This window comes from Canis lupus, chromosome 29, assembly GCF_003254725.2.
Source record: "Canis lupus dingo isolate Sandy chromosome 29, ASM325472v2, whole genome shotgun sequence".
Taxonomy (NCBI): domain Eukaryota; kingdom Metazoa; phylum Chordata; class Mammalia; order Carnivora; family Canidae; genus Canis; species Canis lupus.
The window spans coordinates 22,807,579-22,824,671 of record NC_064271.1 but is presented as its reverse complement, the minus strand read 5'-3'; positions in this window follow the sequence as shown (position 1 = coordinate 22,824,671).

Here is a 17,093-nt window from a genome sequence, read left to right as displayed (position 1 = left end):
CTGTCGTGAATAAATAAATAGAATCTTTAAAAAACAAAAACAAGGGATCCCTGGGTGGTGCAGCGGTTTAGCGCCTGCCTTTGGCCCAGGGCGCGATCCTGGAGACCCGGGATCGAATCCCACGTCGGGGTTCCCGGTGCATGGAGCCTGCTTCTCCCTCTGCCTCTCTCTCTCTCTCTCTCTCTCTGTGACTATCATAAATAAATAAAAAATTAAAAACAAAACAAAACAAAAAACAAAAAGAAATAATCACCCCCAAAGAAGTGTTCAAAGCTAAATGTTTTTAAGTTAGCATTTAAAATTTATAAGGTTTTTGAGTGCTTAGGTGACTTGGTCAATTGAGCATCTGACTCTTGATTTCAGCTGGGGTCATGATCTCAGTGTCACGATATCAAGCCCCACATCCAGCAAGGAGTCTGCTTGAGATTCTCTCTCCCTCTGCCCCTCCCCTGGCTCATGCGCTTGCACGTGTATGCACTTTCTCTCTAAAATAGATAAATAGGGGCACCTGGGTGGTTTAGTGGTTGAGCGTCTGCCTTTGGTTCAGGTCATGATCCAGGGTCCTGGGATCAAGTCCCATATCCCCTGCAGGGAGCCTGCCTTCTCTCTCTGCCTCTCTCTGGAGCCTCCTTCTCTGTGTCTATAATGAATAAATAAAATCTTTTTTAAAAATTAAATTTAAAAAATTAGATAAATACTTTAAATAAATTCTAAATCTTCAAAATATAAATTTATAGTCTTTTTTTCTATGCTACCTTAGCAAAGCCTCTTGTTATAGTATTTCCCTTCTTCTTGGCAATATCAGACACCTGTAAATATAGGCATTTATTTTCTAAACAGGAACCTGAAGCACAGAAGGGACTTTGATAGTACCCTCTTCTCTTAGTCATGCTTACCATAGTAGTTCTAAGCCCAGCTCTGTGTGATCACAGAATAGCACGTGGATCTGCTATAGTTTGTAAAGAACCATGTTAATTTAAGCATACCTGTATTCTGTAGACAGTTGGTCTTGTGGAACATGTCAATCCTCACCACTAGCTTTTCTATGCCACCCCTAGGTATTAGCTAAAATATCTATAGACAAGTTTACTACAGAGTTTTTGGGAAACAAGTACTTAAAAATTAGAAATAACAGTTAAAAATAAAGCCAATATTTTCACAAGGAACCCCAAATTCCCCAGGTAACAAATCTGGGTCTATCCTCTACCTCATACACAAGGCAGAAGAATCCAAATATCTTCTTGGGGCATCTTCCTCAGGCTCTAAGTTGGCCAATCAACTCTGGTCCATCTAAGACCCATAGGAACATTTTTTTTTAATGGTTTGTCCTCCACTGGGTATTTAGTACATGATCTTATTTCAAAATCTTCCACTTGTACCTCCAGTTTTCAACAATTAGAAAGGTGGGGGAAAATGAAATATTATTTTCCTCTTACAAAGCAATAGTTTTAGACCATTGCATCTTCCTCTCTACTAACATAATTTTTATGTAATGCTCAGAACATCACTGCTAGACCCCCTTGGGGAGGACATCAAAACGCCTGTCAGCCCTCCCTTGTTTGTGGCTCTGTTATACATTCCTGTGTTATAGTCTTACTATACCTGTAATCATGCCTCTACTATTTGATTGCATGTGTTGCCATACATGCAAAACTTGACCAGGTGATCTTAGCAAAGATCACCACTGGTTGGCCCCTCCTCATTTCCTTTTGTGCACATTGACAAGAACACCAGCCACACTAACACTACTTGTCACTCATCCTGCTCCTCCCTCCCTCCCCATACCCTGGAGAAGAACTGCATTATGTGACTAGTGGATTTGGAAAAATGAACTGGGCATGCACCTCTTGGACCCTTCTGAGTTCTCATTCAGATCCAGCCTGGCTGCAACACGTGTCTTTCGGACTGCTCTCCTAGGAGCATGGTAAGCAGCCTGTGCATGCAGGCGACTTGGTATTTATGCTGCTGTTCCAGTGACTGGGTAAAAATGCAAAGGTGGCTCTTGGCATCCGCCTTTCTCTTTCTAAAATCCTCCACTCAATTTGGAACTAGAGCAGGGGGAAAGACAGTATTTCTTTTTTTTTTTAATTTATTTTTTATTGGTGTTCAATTTACTAAGAAAGACAGTATTTCATTAGCCTCCTCATCCAGTCTCGCTGTTTTCTCCATTTGAGTCAATAAGGGATAGGCCTTCTCTCAGAAGTTATTTGTCTCACATGCCTTTCTCATCTCACATTAGACTCTTTATGATTTCAGCATCTTCCCATTAAATGGAAGGAACAGAGCAGAAATGTTCCATTTAGCCATTGAATTTGAAAATTAGGAGAGCTATACAAAGTTAAAGTTGACCCTACCTACTCTTGCTGAGCATACATTGTGAACCATTTTTCTAGTAATGGAAATGGAGCCATACTGAACCACCCTTGCCCTATCACTGTGACTCTTACAGGAAGCAGATAGCCAGCCTTAACAGTGTAGTTGAAACAGACGATCATAGGAGAAGAAAAAAAAAAAAAGAAAAGAAAAGAAAAAAAAAACCAAGACAAAATTATAGAGGGAGACAAACCATAAGAGACTCCTAATCATAGGAAACTAACTGAGGGTTGCTGGAGGGGAGGGGTTAGGGCAACTGGGTGATGGACATTAAGGAGAGCATGTGACATAATGAGCCCTGGGTGTTATAAAAGACTGATGAGTCACTGACCTCTACCTCTGAAACCAATAATACATTAAAGGTTAATTAATTGAATTTAAATTTTAAAAAGAAAAAGAAAAAAGAAACAGTGCAATCGAAGGCTGTGGAAAAGAATAATCCACAGATGGATTACCCCCATAATCTTGGTATCTTGAGTTCAGTGCTACAATACCATGAGCAAATCATTTCAGGAAAAAACAGCAAAAGGGACTGCTATTACCTAGGAGGTAGGTGCATTGCTGTAGCAGTGAAGGTACACAAGCTCCTGGAGCTGGTGAGTTGGGTTCAGATCCCAGCTTCTCTATTTACCGACGGCTTGGTTTCACAGATGTTGTCTTATCACTCTGACTTAGCTTCTCATTTGTGAAATGTGAATGATAATAGTATCTACCTTACACGTTTGGCATAGGGTTAAATAATACTTCTAAAACAGACAGTGTCAAGTAAGTAAACGTACACAAAATGTTGGCTATCATTATTTGAGTTGTACATGAGGATACATACGAACATAAGCCCTGGGTAAGATTCTATTTTGTCATAGATGATGGTAACAAAGAGTTAAACATCTGCTTATCTCATTAACAGCCTTCTGTAGCTCCACCCATAAGGAGTTCAACAGAGCCTGTCTTAAGGTAATGTGTTCAACCTCCTTCATCTTAATCTAAATAATTATGTACATTTAGTATACATTTTAGTTGATGAGTGAATTATGCACTAAATATTCACTGAGCTGCCAGAGACAGGTGTGACAGCGCTAGCCCTTCCAGACAACTTAGAAACCACTGAAATTTCGTTGCCATTGGTCTCAGAGCACTGCTTGTTGTGTAATCAGTGCATCAACGTGCCCATGATGCCAACTCCACAGGCAGCATCTTGCCTGAGGCTTTGGTTAGCAGCCTGCATGTGGGAGTTCACCTAGCCAAGAATAAGTGTGGCAAGCTGAACAAGGGGAACTGGGCAAGAGGGTATCAGGGCCAAAGGCATCACCTGGAATTCTCTAGATGGCACCCCAAAACAGTAAGTAAGCAGTGATCAATTTCTTCAAGAAGGATCCTTGCAAGAAAATGAACTGAATTGCCATAAAGTCCATCAGAATTGGTGTTTGTCTTCCTTTGAGCTCTGTGCACAATAGATCCCATCCCCTAATTACTATGTATGTGCTTCAGATTCAAGAAACACAGTATGTTCTGTTTTTACGGTAATTGATAGTCTTGTTGAGAAAATGTAAAACTCTATCAGTCGCTGAACCAATTGTTCAATTAAGTTGTCGCAGCATTTCCCAGGCCCAGTGGTTCAGCTGTTACAGGCAGCAACCTCCTTGCTCTCACAGTAGGGACTAATTTTCCCACCACAATAACTGCCTTATGTGCTGTAACTGAAGATTCCATGTCACAATTAAAGAGAGAAATATGATCTCCCATTCATTTATTCCTGCAGAATAGGATTCTCTATAGTATATTATAAATCCAACACTTAATAGACATCCGAATAAAGTTTTTAATAGATGCATCTGCGTGTGATGAGAGCCAAGCAGCTGCTTTCAACTCAGGGCGTAGGGGGAAGCTGAAAGGCATTTGAAAATGCATGGAAAGTGGATTTTGTGGCTGTGAGCCCAAGAAGCTGAACACTTGTTGATCTGGCATCTCCTGCCCACAGGTCTCTACTTGGAATCCATGATATACAAGTAGATGGTAGATACATCTCTCCTGATCCCAAGATGGTAGCTAAGAGAGATTGCCTGACCTTTCAGGTGGTAAGAGGGCTGAGAGAACTCTGACTCTAAACCCTCTAAAAAGAGTTGGAGGATCTCAGTGGTGTGACATAGCCCCACACCAGCAGGGGCATACAGGGCAGTTTTTCTGATTCTATAAATCGAGTTTTAAGGAGTATACAGCTCTAGTTACGATTTGTCTTTGGCTGATTCTAATCCTCCACAATAATGAATTGAGGGAAACTTTAGTGAAATTAAGAGAAAGGTCTCTGACCAGTTTTACCCAAATTGTTTTATTCTTTAATTATCTGGTTCTATTTCCACATTGGGGTTCTTATTTTAACAGATCCAGTGTTCTGAGTCTTTGAGCCCTTTCTTCAATACCTACCAAGGCAGTTTCAGCATATCCACCCCATTTACTGGATCCTGATGTAGTTTCCACACTTTAAGGGTCCATCTCATCAGCATACGAAGACTGGTTCCAAGATACCATTGCAAATTCTGCAATGTGCCAAACACTGTCCCATATCAGCCTCATAGTCCAACCTTCCTCAAGATCAGTTCCCAAATTTAGTCTTGTTGTTCTTGCTGCTATGTATGAACCCTGCCCTGCAGCTCTTTTGATGAATTAGCTTTTGCTTTTCATAACAGAAAAAGTTTGCCCTTACTTGGGTCATGCTGAAAGGTAATCCTTCCTAGCGATTGGTCTGGAAGCAATGAGGAGAGGCAGATCTTGAGAAATCCAAATATCATCCTAGGGAACATGCATCTCGGGTTAGTCTCTTACATGGTCTCCAGATGTTGCAGATTAAATTGCATCCCCTCAAAAATATGTTGGAGCTCTAACTCCCAGTGCCTGTGAATGTGATCTTAGTTGGAAAAAAGGTCTTTGCAGATGTCCTCAAATTAAGATGAGTTCATTCTGGACTAGGATTGGCCATAATCCAATATGACTGGTGTCTTCTTAAGAAGAGGAGAAGATATACAGACCCAGAGGAGAGAAGCTATGTGAAGATGGAAAATAGGAATGGAGTGAAGCACCTAGGAGCCAAGGGATGCCAGGGATTGCTGGCAATGACCAGCAGCTTGGAGAGAGGCATGGAACAACTGTCCCTCAGACCTCCCAACAAACAACCAATCCCTGATTTCAGACTTCTGGACTCTGGAACTCTTGCTCCAGAATAAGAGCAAGAGAGAATAAGTTTCTGTTGTTTGAGAAGCCTTCCACTGTGTGGCAATTTGTTATGGCAGCCATAGGAAGCTAACATACCAGCCAATAGGAGGCTGTGCTTCTCTACTTCTCCCAACCCAGAGCAATCTAAGGGACCTCAAAGTTCATATCCGAATATCCTCTTTCAGATCTCAGGGTCCACTTATCTTCCCTAACAGGGCCCTAATATTAACATGGAGACTTTCTAGGGTTGTAACTCTATCATACCACAAATCTTGGGCCTGATTTTCAGCTCCATCCACCTTCCAGCTTTGGAAGATAAGAGCTTATTTCCCTGTTGTTGCCCAGGCTTTCAAGCTCCCACACTGTGCCCTCAGTTGATAAGTGGCTGGTCTGAGTATGCCATTTTCCTCCTTCAGAGTTTCCATGACCATTAATATCAGCCAACCAGTTCTTCAGTCCTTCCATTGCTATTACCCACATCTGTCAAGCACAAGGCCTATTGGATGATAAGTCATCCATCATCTTCCTGCACCCCATCGATGCCACGTGAGAGTTTTAGTAAGTGTGATGCTGCAGGACACCGAGGATTATCACCCACCATATGAATCCAACCAATGGGAACTTTGCTGCCACCTGGCCAGAGAATGATTTAACTTCACGATTTCATCCTAAGGGGGTGCTCCGCAGGAACACACTCCTGATACCAACTGCATAAGATTAGAATCTCCTAGAGGGAGAGCCTGAGACAGGATGGAGTACAAGGAGTTTGGGAAGTAATCCCAGGAAGCACCATAATGGACTGGACAGATGAGAAAGAGAAGGAAGGGATGCTAAGATAGATACATTAATAAGCTGGTTACCACTGTGAGCAAGAGGGACTAAATCCTACTGGGGAACTCTGGGAAACTCACAGAACTCACCTCAGAGTATGCCCACCTCAGGGGCAAGGTTACTCTGGGGTATTTATTCACCAACTCCCATCTATCACTGATTACAGGCTGTTCCCAGAAGTGTTAATCTTCCAGCATTTCTGGTCTGCCCTGTGTAAGGACCAAGCATGCTCCAGGGAGCCAGAGAAAGCCCCATACCGGGAGTTGCAGGTATTGCAGTAAGAAGCAATTGCCTGTTCAGGAACAATGATGCTGAGGGGCAACAAATGGAGCACACCCCATGTTGCTACACCCCCATTACAAACTCAGGGACAGGGATCCCTGGCTGGCGCAGGGGTTTAGCGCCTGCCTTTGGCTCAGGGTGTGATCCTGGAGACCCGGGATCGAATCCCACGTCGGACTCCCGGTGCATGGAGCCTGCTTCTCCCTCTGCCTATGTCTCTGCCTCTCTCTCTCTCTCTCTCTCTCTCTCTCTCTCTCTCTCTCTCTGTGTGTGTGTGTGTGTGTGTGTGTGTGTGTGACTATCGTAAATAAATACATACATACATACATACAAACTCAGGGACAATGGACCTGAGTTGGGGTAGAGGTGAGGTAAACTCTGAAATGGGAGTGTAGGAAGAAAGTTGGTGTCACTTTTCCCTAGTCACTGCCCCCAATTAATAGACCTTTTTACTTAAGTGATCAGGGTCAAGAAAGAGGCCATTTGTTCAAGGACAGAGTAATTAACTGTATGTATTCAATTAAGGTTATTTCAGTCTTTTCTAGCTGCTGAACAGACTATACAACCTCTGCTGGAACATCATTTGCGGTGAGGCTCAGAAACGTCTTCTTGCTGGTACTGCTACCACAGTGCTAAAGCATTTCCCCTGGATTTGAGCTGGTGGAAGGAAACCGCTAGACAGGATGCTAGCCAAAACAAACAAACAAACGACACTATGTAGAAGTCATTTGCTATATTGCTATTTCTTGGGTCACACCATGAAAAAAGTTTACTTGTTATCCCCATGCAGGATTCCAGCATTTGTTATTTAACTATTTCTAGCGAGGATCACAGTCTAACTTAGGGAATGCTGCCATTTGGAAACAAATAATTCACATGCTCTCTATAAAAATATAACAGTTGGTCTTGAAAGAAATTAAAGAAAATACAAACCATGGTGTTAACATAGTTGCTTACGACTGAAAAAATATCCTTTTTGTCCTTCTCTCTGCTTCATGCCTAGTAGAGCAAACCCTAGGATTTCAAATAAGGGACTGTCATACCAGTCTTCCTGATGGTAGGACACCTAGGCAAGATAGCAACTTGCCAGAAGGAGCTACCTGCCTCTTGTGTTTAGCAATGAGAGCATTAAATTTTCTGTAATGAATATAAACCCTTCCTATAATAATAGGTTGAGCCATAATGAAATTATTGGCCTTCCATAATTTTTTACTACAAAACTTGTAAATGTCATACTGTTTAAAGTAATAATCCCAGCTGAGTTATAAGAGTGTTTTGTGCCAGTCTCAGCCTATAGAGTTGCTAACAGATAAAAATGCCTGGGGTGCTTACCTGGACCCAAAGTAAATCCCCACAGACATTTCGCTTTTGGAGCTATTGCTGTGGCTGAATCAGCTCTTGTGATTATTAGGGTTGCAAGATGCCTTCAGCAACAACCATCATCAGGGAACTTACAAAAAATAGGTTTTACAAAAAAAAAAAAATAGGTTTTACTATTTACAAGTCCTGGAGGTACACGACACACCCAGAGCCACACAGTGTGAGGTCAGAAGGAGGGAGGGTGGGGTGGGGAAGAGACTTGGGGTTCTGCATTTATTGAGGTCATGGGCAGAGTGCCTAGCATTTTATGGGTTCACTTTTTATTGGTGAATGTAAAACAAAAAAGCAGGAATTATAACAGCAGAAGTGAAAAGCAAGTGGTCAGTTGACCAGAGCTTTCTAACAAAAAAGGAACGTCATGGGTGGAGCAGGTTGGCTCTATCTAGCTGAGTAGCTGGCAACGTGTTTATTCAAGGGGGATATCTCTGAAGCAGATGAGATCAGTAATCAAAAGATTAATGTCAGGCACTGATATTACAGTTTAAAAAGCTAACTGACAGGTACTTACACTACAGTGAGCTTTCCTGGCGTCAGCTTGGGTTCAGCGTGGATCCAAAACAAAGATAATAGGAAATATAAATCAAACCATATCTTCGATGAAACTAGAAGACCCACATAGCCCCAAATACAAAATATAAAAAGGAACTGCCAAATGCAGAGAGCACCAAATACTGGTGTAGATGATGCTGATAGAGAAAGCCTATGACTACAAATCTCAGAAAAGGAGCAAAGCACAGATGCTGTAAAGTAGGTGACAGGTACAGATGGACAAAACAAATAATTCTTGATTTAGAACAAGCTTTGTGGATCAGGAATGATACCAAGGAGAGGCAGGGAGTTTCAAAGCTAAATGAGAAATCAATAATCATGCCATGTCTGCAGAAAGCGATCTATGAAGCAGGGTAGATACAGCTGCTCCTTCTTGTTGGCTAAAAGGAGGCAAAGGTCTAGGATTATATACAACTGCCCCACCTCATGAAAAGAATGTTACTATGAAACTGCAAGAATTCTTGCTGGCCTGAATATGACCTGACTCTCACAATCTCCTCCCAATGTGCACAGGATACACACACACATCCCTCCTGCATTTAGCTGGTTCAAGATCTCACCTCATTCTAAGAAGAATCATCAAAAAGGATCCAGCTCTAAAACAACTTAATTTTCAGAGTAAGATTGGCAAAAGATTGGAAACACACTAAATGTCCATCAATAGGCAATAGCTAGATAAATTAAAATACCTCTAAACAGTAGATTTCTGTGTATCTGTTTAAAAGATGGAGGTAGCTCTGTACATATTAATAAAATACTCGAGTTTGAACTCTATTATCATCTAGAATAGCTTAGGTCATACTGCAGTAGCAGGTATATACCTAATACATTAGTAGCTTAATGCAATAAAACTTTATTTTTATCATACAGCATGTGTCCTGGGGGCTGAGGGCTTGCTCTTGCACCATATTACCCTTACTCAAGGACCTGGGTTCTTCATCTAGAACATCATAATAGCAGAGGGAAGAGGGAAAAAGAGAATTACGTACCTGCTCTTAAGTCTTTCTACCCAGAAGTGACATGTCACTTCTGATTATGTTTATTGGGTAAAGCAAGTCATATGATCATCTAAATACAAAGTGTTAGAGAAGTTCCTTCCTACCGCATTTGCCAAAAGGAGAAGTAGAAACCGTGATGAGCATCATTATTTACCATCATCCCCCAGAATTATTAAGTGAAAGGAGAAAGTAAGCTTTATTCTTCATATTAAAAACATATTATGGGGCCACCCGGGTGGCTCAGGGGTTGAGCATCTGCCCTTGGCTCAGGTCATGATCCCAGGGTCCAGGGATTGAATCCCACATCAGGCTCCCTATAAAGAGCCTGCTTTTCCCCCTATGTCTCTGCCTCACTCTCTGTGTCTCTCATGAATAAATAAATAAAATCTTTTTTTAAAAAAACATATTACATATACTTTATATTCTTGAAATGCATTAAGTATTTCTGGAAGTTTATATTGATAATAAGATATCTCTAGGTAAACATAGAAAAACTGGGTGGTTTAATTTTCTTGAAGGCTTAATTTTCACAGTATATGATTTTATAACTTGTATATTTCATACCATATGCATCTATGATCTACTAAAAACATTTAGTCATTTAAAACAAACAAAAGTAAAAGGCAGATGTCCCTGACCCTAAAAGATAAAGGGCAATATAAGGGAATCCCATCTCCATTTGCCTACCCTGGAATAAAGTAATGTGATGGTTTTCCAGAAGGACTGTGTAAGCCCAAAATAGATTTTTTTTATAATTTTGATTTATAAAGATTTCATAATTGTGGCTTATAAATGCAATTTCCAAACAGAGAACATTTTTAACTCTGAGACAAAGTCAAAAAATCTTGGTCTGCAATGAACTGATAATGATCAATGTCTATAAAAAAAGATGACCAGATTACTGCATAATACAACTATCCATTTTCAGCCAGAACAACAGAGTAATAAATGCATTAGTTTGTGGGGAATGAATTCCCTGATGAGTGAATATTACAGAAAATATTAGATAACAAGCAACTAGGGAGAGACACCGATTCTTGATTACAGCATTATGCCCGGGGTGTGAACCAGTCATCTGTCCATCAAAGAAAGCCCAACTACTTTCTGAAAGCAGCAGGAACCTATGTCAGGGAGAGAAGGATGTTCTTTCCTTATATAAACTGCATGTCTAGTACATTTCCCCAGCCCAGTATCATTTTTAATGTAAACGTCATCTTGTTACAGAACTCACTGTGCTTTCAAAGTTCCTTAGATCACTAATTAGTTATGTCACATTAATAGCAATGTCTCAGTTCTGTATCTTTCCATACTGATAGTTCTGTTGAAAAGAAAAAAAAAAAAAAAGACCAGTTAAAAGTGAGGGAAGACACTGATATTTTCTGGGCACTTGCATACCACCCTCTGCCCCACATGATGGCCTCATGCCACACCTCCATTCCAGAAACACAAGGGCTCACACCCATTGCCTCAGTCTGGGATTCTGACCACTGGGCAGAGTGAGTCATTGTCTTGCAAGTGACTACGGGTAGGATCCACTTTGCTCTTGCTCTGTGTGCTGAAGATAGGTCAGAAGAGATTGAGTGTTAATAGAGCGCATCACTGTTCTTTTCTAGTCATTCTGCCTTAGATGGCTATCCAGTTTATATGTGCCACGGCAAACCTGGGGCTAAAGTAGATCTTGAAATAGCCTGCACATAAAAAGACAAGTTCAAGAACAGAAGGAATGAAAGGTGAAATAAGAGGAAGGGAAATGTTTTCTTCTTATGAAATTGGCCTACATAAAATAGTGCAACATAAATGTGGATTCTTGGAAAGCCATATGGAAATTCAGCATCTGTACTGCCTTTGGACAAGGACAGATTCCAGTCCTTAAAGGAATAGGGTGTTAAAGAGAAAGGAGCCTAATTCTCATGAACTCACAGAATACCAGGGTCCCAGGGGAACCCCAATTCTGCCTATAGAAAGTGATTCTATAATCAGAGTAAATCACTTTGGGGAACTGGTTCTATTTGTTGTTTTCAACATAGCCAATAGAATAAATTAATTTTTTAAATAAAATTCTACATAAATATCCACTGATAAGAAAAAAATGCTTGGCCAGACCATATGCCTTTACTTTCTGTGTAGGAACTAGGACCATCATATCTTGATTTATATCAACAGTATTAATTGAGCACCTACTACATGGCAGGTACTAAGTTAGACACTATGAATATATATACCCTTAAGAAAGCCAGTGCCCCAGACCTCACAGGTTTCCTAACTAGACATGTAACAACTTAAAATGGCTGCATTGATCAGATTACTTGACATCTGATAGGAAATCAGTAAGTATCAGTTGAAAAAATAAACTTCAAATAAATGAATGATAGCCATTCTGTTTTTCACAAATCTGTAAATCTGAACTGGGCCAGGGGAGACATCACAGAGGAGGTCTCTATCTCTTTCTCAACCCAATATATTAATAATTCATTAATATATGAATTTAGAGTGTAGATAAATAACAATTCTTCAGAAAGATGGGCAAGAGTAGAGGCAGGCCTTCCAGACAAAGGCAATCATGCATAGAAAGGCACTGAACTGTGGGGGAACAGGGCATATTCCCAGGACTGCCGATAGATCACATTGCAACAAGGACTCCGGTAGGGGCATGGTGGAAGGTGAGGCTTGACAGGCAGGTCAAATCCAGATCACAAAAAGCAGTCTGAGGAGTTCAGCACCCCTGCTGGGAACAATGAGGAAGTAGTTGTCGTTTTGAAAGAAATCTCCTTGGAAGCCATCTGGAAATTGAAATTGAGTTCATCAAGAGTGGACACAGGGATGAGAGCCAAAGTAAGACATGGAAGAGAGAAGGGTTTCAGAAACTCAGCAGGAAAATATGGAATTGGCAGCAAGGTCTTGGTGCCTATCCAAATCCAGAAGAGAGAGAAAAAGGAAGGCAAAAAGGATAGCTCTAAAAGATCCCAGTTTGGGTGACTGAAATGCATGGAGTCTGATTTGAGAGGAGGTGAGTGTAGAAAGCCAGGGTTGGGCATGTTACAGATCCTAAGATCTGCTGGGTACACTGACCTTCAGGTTAGTTGGAATCCAGTGGGAAAACCTAACAGGCAATGGGAACAGATTTGTGAGGCCAGGAGAGATGGCTGATAGATTAAGACTTGAGGGTCACAGAGTCATCAGTAACAAGAGCTTCTGGATAATCTGAAGGTAACAACCAGTATCCTAATAATTATATAAGCAAATAATACTTATTGTATTGCTAACAACATGCCTGACATTTCATGCTTTACATAGATCACCTCATTTAATTTTCATAACAACTCTTTAAAAGAAATAACATTATTATGCCCATTTTTCAAATGAGTTAACTGAGACAATGCAGGAGTTCTGTTAATCAGCCCAGGTATTACAGCTAGTAAGTGCTGGAGCTGATACCACCTTCTCTCTAGAGCAGACAGGTGGTAAACAGAAAGACAGGTACAGACTCTACCCCAAATTACGTTTTGGTTGGCCTATGCAGTAGTTTTGCAAATTGAATTTGAATGACTTTGGCCACAGCCTGCATCCTGTTCCCCAAGTTCAGCCCCAGCATACCATATCATCCTGTACTCACCTACATGATGTGATAGACTCTGAAATGAACTGTCCAGCTCCGCTTTCATGGGAGGATTTGTCCCAATCAACTATTAGCTCCATCAGGGTTTGCCTTGGCTTCAGAGATTTGAATCTCCCAAAGTCATGCCTTCTACGGCAGCCCACAGCCATTGGCTGATCATAGGGAAGATGGGGATAAAGGCCAGGTCACCTTGGCCCAACACAGAATGACTCTAATAGGCCATTCCAGTATTAGAGCCCTGGTGAGGTTGGATGAAGCTATCAAGGTTCATTTTAACTCAACTTCTCTTCCTGCCCAATCCTGCTTCCTTCCCTCTCTTCCATAAGTGTTATTGTCCAGGGCACTTCCCAAAAAACATTTTGCTCACTAAACTCCATCCCAGAGTCAGCTTCCTAGAGAACCCGGCCTATGACACTTAACCTGCCTGTTCCTCGAACACATTAAATTTTGACACCTCCAAAAGGGGTCAAGCATTGCCTTAAGAGCTTCTGAATCTTTAAGACTTAGAACACTTTAATATATGAACAAAAGCAATTTCAGAAACACGTAGCTGACAGTGAACAAAAGTTGATTCAGATTCTTGTTCAGTCAAGAAAACCTACTAGGAGTTCAGCCTACGGTTGCTCCAACCTTAGCTCCCAGCTGCCTTAACTTTATCTTTTTAATGCCTGCTGTTGAAGACTCCACACCTACAACCTAAACTTCCCAAACTTCAGCCTGGGCCAATTTAGCAGGGGATAAAATCTCAGGCTATAAAGAAGGTTCTCTCCTGACCCATTCAGGACAGTCAATGTAAGTAGAGAGGAGAATACGAAACCCGCTGTTACGCATTCATTTCTGTGCCTGAGAATTTTGGTTGTTACCCAGGAATCCTCCATTAAAATGCAAATAATCTTAACATATATATCCTATATCTCCTCAATATTTATGTATCAATAAAAAGATGAAAAGGGCTCACACCAGAATGGAAACAATGGTTTTTCTATGGGATGTATAATTATTGGTATGTATTTTCTTCCTTTTTCTACATGTGTATTTTCTAAGAAGAGTCTGAGGTGTTTTGTAATAAGAAAAAAAAACATTAAAATGATTTTTCAAAGATGAAAAGATCTTACCCTTCTCCTTTACAAATAACCTTGGAAAAGGAAGCCCATTTAAGCTATGAGTCTGAGAGGAAGGTATTAATACCTTGCCGTTAATTAGTTAGCCAGCCAGCTCATCTTAGAGCACTGAGGAAATGAGATGATTGATATGCTCAGACAGGATGGAATAGTTCTGCATTAGGTAAAACTGGCCTAGGTGAGGGGACAGTTTTATGATTAAGGCATCCGAGGTCAACCAGAGGAGGAAGGCTCTGCAAAAATGGACATGGGAGACATTACACTAACCCCACCCCTCACCTTCCTGTCATCCATCCGTCTCTGCCAGCTCCCAAGGCATGTGGAGGGGAGCAGGTCTACAGCTGGATGCACTTTTACTCTTTATGGCCAGATGGGGCACCTGCCCAGAACCCCTGCCTGCCTCCCTTCCTCCCCTGATGATTTCTGAAGTCCCTTTTGTCTCTCATCCTTGAATTTAGAGTCCAGAAGTAGGCCAAAGCATTCAATTCCTTGTCTCCCCTCCTCCACTCTCTAGCCTAGCTGTTCTCACTGTCCAGAGCAGAAAGGAGCCCTCCAAACAAAACCAAACAAAGAGATAAGAGACAAGGAAGAAAAGGGGACTGACTCCCCAACTTGTTTCTATTATGCTCCATTGATGCCTTCCACTAAAGACCCACTTTACTTGCATCTCTATACCCCTTGCCTTATAACATTGCAGCCTTCTCTGCTGACTGGCTTGATTTTTTCACCTTGAATGACACTGGTTCTGCTCTATATACTGAGGTCTGCTCACTCCCAATGGGCCCACTACCCAATATAGTCCATCTGCGTGTGGGAATATCCAAATAGCTTTCCTGCTCTGTGGAAGACAAAGGCTGACCCCAAGACCTATCTCTGCATGAGGAGATGTCTCTGTCCCCACTCCTAACTAGGCCAGACTCCCTCATGTTGGCATGTGCATCCTACCCTGTATGTTTCCCTCATATCTGGAAGTTAGTAGAACCGCACACAATTTCCTGTCCCCCGCCCAGCCCTTGAAGTTTGGCTCAGGGAGTGGGAAGGCAGGGAGAAAATATAAGAGCCTTAGCACCTTTTCTTCTCTTCTCTGTAGTGGACAAGTTCAGTGCTTTGCCCTGGTCCCCCTAGGTCCCTTTTTATCATTTTGTGCACAGCCTGGATGTCATCTTTAAGATTTTATTTGTTTATTCATGAGACACACACAGAGAGAGAGAGACATAGGCAGAAGGAGAAGCAGGCTCTTTGCAGGAGCCCAATGTGGGACTTGATCCTGGACCCTGGGATCAGGCCCTGAGTCAAAGGCAGACACTCAACCGCTGATCCACCCAGGCGTCCCTGGATGTCATCTTTAACAGCCAGCACCTAAGGATCTTTTTTAAAGAAGCTATCAGAGCCTGATTTGGCTGCATACCTGGAAACTGGTAGTGTCTGAGAATGTATGTCCCCTATGCCCAACCCCTTCCCCTCATGATCCTTAACCAATAGTTGATAGAGGCAGGAACATGAAAGCCTCAGCAACCTTGCTGTGGGTTGGGACAATTCCGGACCATGACCTGTATCCTGGAATTTCCCTGAGGGGTCAGGTTGAAGCTACCATCTGGGATCTCCTTCCATGCGCTGATGCCCCACTTCCTTTCTGGTCTCCTTGACTATTGTCTTTAATACATCACTTGCCTAAGAACCTTCCCTCAATGTCTGCCTTTGGGGAACATGACTTAAGGACCCTTTCTCTACCTCTCTTCTTTCTTCTTCCTAGAAGAGGTGAGCATAAACTCTTTCTCTAATCTATATTTGAATACCATAGTTCAGCAAACTTCACTTCTTATGGTGGAGAGACCACTGACTTTCTAAAATGTTTTTCTAAAGAAATATCAAGAGTGATTCAGCACAATCTTCTTTTAACAAGACAGATAAACTCTGGAAAAATGAAAATCCAGGTACCCTTTTGGACTCAGCAATAATAGACAGCTAACAAGAGCCTTGGGCCAAATGAATTTATCTCAGAATTTTAAGCTTAGAATATCCCTGACCCCTTTTTATTGAATTTCATGTTAAACCTGTTCAATTATTTTCAACCAAATTGCAAGTTATCCTCCAGATGCTGAATTTGACCTGCTTTTAAAAAATGGGTTAAAGACATTTTGGTGTGCTCCCTCTGACATCGTTCCATAATTAACATTAACTTTAAAATCTGAACCAGCCCTCTTTACAACAAACTGCCAATAAAATGTGGTCTGCAGAGACCTAACTAGATTTAATATTATACAAGAAGCTCCCAAGAATGGGCTAATACCTTCTTCAAATCAATGCTGCATATGTGGTACATAAGAAAGCACCATTAAGTTCGTATTTGGTATAACAAGGCCAAACCTAAAATTAAACCACTTACCATAAAATAAAAAATAACTCATAATGTTAATCAGAGATCTAGAGTCCCAATCTTTAAAAGGGGAAAATTGAACGCTTTTCTTTCCACCAATATTGTAGATTGACTTTAGGTATTTTGTAATCTCTAGGTGGAGATGTTCCAAAATATGCTGATGCTTGATGATATGAAACACTGTCTATCAAATTAATTTTCATCCTCCTGTGAATTCCATCATATTCTACTAAACAGAACATGGTAAAGCAGAGAACTATTACTAAAGTCATAGGTTAATTCTGAAATTCAGGAACACAACTAAGCCTGAAACAAGCATTGTATATATGTGTGTACATATGTATGTATATGCAGAGAGA